The sequence below is a fragment of the Somniosus microcephalus genome, unplaced genomic scaffold (genome assembly GCF_052327205.1).
Source record: "Somniosus microcephalus isolate GS21.2 unplaced genomic scaffold, FLI_Smic_1.0 unresolved_chr1, whole genome shotgun sequence".
Taxonomy (NCBI): Eukaryota; Metazoa; Chordata; class Chondrichthyes; order Squaliformes; family Somniosidae; genus Somniosus; species Somniosus microcephalus.
In genome coordinates this window covers 14,358,323-14,362,964 of record NW_028225179.1, presented here as the reverse complement: position 1 = coordinate 14,362,964, position 4,642 = coordinate 14,358,323, and the positions used below count along the sequence as shown (strand labels likewise).

The following is a 4,642-nucleotide window of genomic DNA, read 5'->3' as shown; positions in this document are numbered from 1 at the left end:
TGTGCTGTCTACAAAAAGCAGGACATATCCGATCCAGCCAATTACCGTCCCATCAGTCTACTCTCAATCATCAGCAAAGTGATGGAAGGTGTCCTTGACAGTGCCATCAAGCGGCTCTTACTCAGCAATAACCTACTAACTGACACCCAGTTTGGGCTCCTCCAGGGCCACTCAGCTCCTGACCTCATTACAGCCTTGGTCCAAACATGGACAAAAGAGCTGAACTCAAGAGGTGACATGAGAGTCACTGCCCTTGAGATCAAGGCAGCATTTGATCGAGTATGGCATCAAGGAGCCCTAGCAAAACTGAAGTCAATGGGAATCAAGGGGAAAACTCTCCATTGTTTGGAATCATACCTAGCATAAAGGAAGTTGGCTGTGGTTGTTGGGGAACATTCATCTCAATCACATGACATCACTGCAGGAGTTCCTCAGGGCAGTGTCCTAGGCCCAACCATCTTCAGCTGTTTCATCAATGACCTTCCCTCCATCATAAGGTCAGAAGTGGTGATGTTCGCTGATGATTGCACACTGTTCAGCAACATTCGAGACTCGTTGGATAATGACGCAGTCCATGTCCATATGCAGCAAGACCTGGACAACATTCAGACTTGGGCTGACAAGTGGCAAGTAACATTCGCATCACACAACTGCCACGCAATGACCATCTCCAACAAGCGAGACTCTAATCATCACCCCTTGACATTCAATGGCATTACCATCGCTTAATCCCCCACTATCAACATTCTGGGGGTTACCATTGATCAGAAACTGAACTGGACCAGCCATATAAATACTGTGGCTACAAGAGCAGGCCAGAGGCTGGGAATTCTGTGGCGAGTGTCTCACCTCCTGACTCCCCAAAGCCTTTCCACCATCTACAAGGCACAAGTCAGGAGTGTGATGGAATACTCTCCACTTGCCTGGATGAGTGCAGCTCCAACAACACTCAAGAAGCTCGACACCATTCAAGATAAGGCAGCCCGCTTGATTGGCACTCCATCCACCACCTTCAACATTCACTCCCTCCACCACCGGCACATTGTGGCTGCAGTGTGTACCATCTGCACAATGCGCTGCAGCAACTCGCCAAAGCTCCTTCAACAGCACCTTCCAAACCTGTGACCTCTACCACTTAGAAGGACAAGGGCAGCAGACGCATCGGAATATCACCACCTACAAGTTCCCCACCAAGCCACACACCATCCGTACTTGGACCTGTATCGCCGTTCCTTCACTGCCGCTGGGCCAAAATCCTGTAACTCCCTTCCGAACAGCATTGTGGGAGTACCTACACCATATGGACTGTACCGGTTCAAGAAGGCGGCTCATCACCATCTTCTCAAGGGCAATTGGGGATAGGCACTAAATGCAGGCCAACCAGCCAGCGACGCCCACATCCCATCAATGAATAATTTAAAAAAAAGTCTGTATTAAATGCAATAGGATTTGGCACAAGAGTTATGAGTGGTCAGTTGTTAATGACTTCTTTTTGCGAGCAGTTTCCTTAAATCTGCTCACAATTCTCCCCATAAAAAGTGGTTTAGTATCATCAGCGGCCGCGTGGCCTAATGGATAAAGTTTCTAACTTCGGTTGCGAGTTTAACAGTTATCAGAAGATTGCGGGTTCGAGTTCTGCCGCGGTCCTTTAATTAACTGGGCGACACTTTTTCTGTTCTGAATCTCTCTTCAAACCGATCATTTCTAACAGTCCCTCAACTGAAGCAGTGGAAGGCCTTTTGCTTACATTAAGCTGATTGTACATTTTCAACATTGTAGATCTGGGTGCACGGGCAGGATAAGCGGTGAAGTGGACTTTCTTTCAGGGTATTTCTGCTTAGATGCAAAAAGCAGGAAATGGAATGGCTGAGAGCAGTATATGGTTGAGTCGAGGTGGCCGAAAGGTTAAGGCGATAGACTGTTAATCTATTGCCGATCTGTACGCGAGAGTTCAGCTCCCATTCTCGTCATTATTACGTTTGATACTGGTACAATTTCCGAGCATTTAACTGAATCTTGCCTAAAATAAGCTTTCAAATGCAATTTCGTCAGAGTCGCTCTGGTGCTCCTGGTCTGTGCCCCATGCATTACTCATATCTTGTTAAAATTAAAAGAGACCACTGCAATTCTTCAACTTCTTGAATGAAGTTGGAGCAGTGATCGCGATTCGGAGATTGTCGAACTCCTCCTTTCTTCTGCTGAGATTGTCACCGAACGAAAGAGTAGCGGGACCAGAGGCAAATGATTAGGGAGCAGAAACATAAATTTCTCCTTTAGGAGGCAATGTAATTTCAAAAATATTTATCAACCTTAATGACGAGATTTTCTGTTTTAGTGTCTTTGGTTGAGATATAAATAAGGGGCGAGACATCCTCGTTCTTTTCGGCATACTCTCATGGGATCGGAGGACCCGGTTTAACGTCTTACTAGAAAGACGGAGGCACCAACAGTGCAGCACTACCTCATTACTGCACTGGGGTGTCTGCCTGGATTATCTGCTCAAGTCTCTGGAGTGGTGCTTGACTTTGCTGCCGCTGAGCCACGGCTGACACCTAGACTCAGTTCATTTGGCTGGAGAGAAATGACGGAGATAAAGGGAAAAATTACAATGGAGTAAACTTTCAATTTGTCACCCAACAGAAAAGCGGGCATCGTAATCGGCCGCCTGTTATAGAAACAGTCCGATTTATGTTGCCATCGATTTCATAAGCATTGAAAATCAGGCCTGTCTATAATGGAATGGGTCGTGGTCAGTTGTTAATCACTCTGGGTCTATTTAAACCGGGAGTGCTCACATTCCCGGATCATTCTGTTTCTGTTTAAAATGGCAGAGCTCACAGTCCCGATTAATTCCGTATTTTTTAAAGTAGAACGGTTTCAGCTTTCATGACCGAGGTGTTGAGTTTAACTAAATGCGGCGGGGCTCAGCCCGGGATTTGAACCCGGGACGTCTCGCATTTTAAGCCACGAAAATTCCCTAAGCGAGAGTCATACCCCTAGACCAACGAACCACCGATGCTGTGCTTCAAGTTGCAGTGTGATTCCCTGCGCTGGTGCAAACCCAGCTCGCAGAAGTCCTGTTCATTCAGTTAAAATGTTTAACTTTTCCTCAATCCGCTTCTTTTTGCGAGCAGTTTCCTTGAATCTGCTCACAATTCTCCCCATAAAAAGACAACTAGCAGTATCAGCGGCTGCGTGGCCTAATGGATAAGGCGTTCTGACTTCGGTTATGAGTTATTCAGTCATCAGAAGATTGCAGGTTCGAGTCCTGCCGCAGTCGTTTAATTAACTGGGCGACACTTTTTCTGTTCCGAATCTGGCTTTAAAGCGAACATTTTTGACAGTCCCTCAACTGAAGCAGTGGAAGGCCTTTTGCTTACATTAAGCTGATTGTACATTTTCAACATTGTTGATCTGGGTGCACGGGCAGGATAAGCGGTGAAGTGGACTTTCTTTCAGGGTATTTCTGCTTAGATGCAAAAAGCAGGAAATGAAATGGCTGAGAGCAGTATATGGTTGAGTCGAGGTGGCCGAAAGGTTAAGGCGATAGACAGTTAATCTATTGCCGATCTGTACGCGAGGGTTCAGCTCCCATCCTCGTCGTTATTACGTTTGATACTGGTACACTTTCCGAGCATTTAACTGAATCTTGTCTAAAATAAGCTTTCAAATGCAATTTCGTCAGAGGCGCTCTGGTGCTCCTGGTCTGTGCCCCATGCATTACTCATATCTTGTTAAAATTAAAAGAGACCACTGCAATTCTTCAACTTCTTGAATGAAGTTGGAGCAGTGATCGCGATTCGGAGATTGTCGAACTCCTCCTTTCTTCTGCTGAGATTGTCAACGAATTAAAGAGTAGCGGGACCAGAGCCAAATGATTAGGGAGCAGAAACATAAATTTCTCCTTTAGGAGGCAATGTAATTTCAGAAATATTTATCAACCTTAATGACGAGATTTTCTGCTTTAGTGTCTTTGGTTGAGATATAACTAATGGGCGAGACATCCTCGTTCTTTTCGGCATACTCTCATGGGATCCGAGGGCCCGCTTTAACGTCCTACTAGAAAGACGGAGGCACCAACAGTGCAGCACTACGTCATTACTGCACTGGAGTGTCTGCCTGGATTATCTGCTCAAGTCTCTGGAGTGGTGCTTGACTTTGCTGCCGCTGAGCCACGGCTGACACCTAGACTCAGTTCATTTGGCTGGAGAGAAATGACGGAGATAAAGGGAAAATTACAATGGAGTAAACTTTCAATTTGTCACCCAACAGAAAAGCGGGCATCGTAATCGGCCGCCTGTTATAGAAACAGTCCGATATATGTTGCCATCGATTTCATAAGCATTGAAAATCAGGCCTGTCTATAATGGAATGGGTCGTGGTCAGTTGTTAATCACTCTGGGTCTGTTTAAAAAGAGAGTGCTCACAGTCCCGGATCATTCTGTTTCTGTTTGAAATGGCAGAGCTCACAGTCCCGGATCATTCCGTTTTTTTTAAAGGAGAACGATTTCAGTTTTCATGACCGAGGTGTTGAATTCAACTAAATGTGGCGGGGCTCGTCCGGGATTTGAACCCGGTACCTCTCGCAATTTAAGCCATGGAAATTCCCTAAGCGAGAATCATACCCCTAGACCAACGAGCC

The 4,642-nt window shown here is 46.0% G+C and overlaps 1 non-coding gene across 1 annotated transcript; it reads right to left on the bottom strand.

The window, feature by feature from the left end:
- Positions 1–4,552: 4,552 nt before the first annotated feature.
- Positions 4,553–4,642, bottom strand: trnap-agg (transfer RNA proline (anticodon AGG)). The gene is given in 2 exon segments: positions 4,553–4,588; positions 4,607–4,642. It is a non-coding gene; the product is annotated as a tRNA-Pro (tRNA).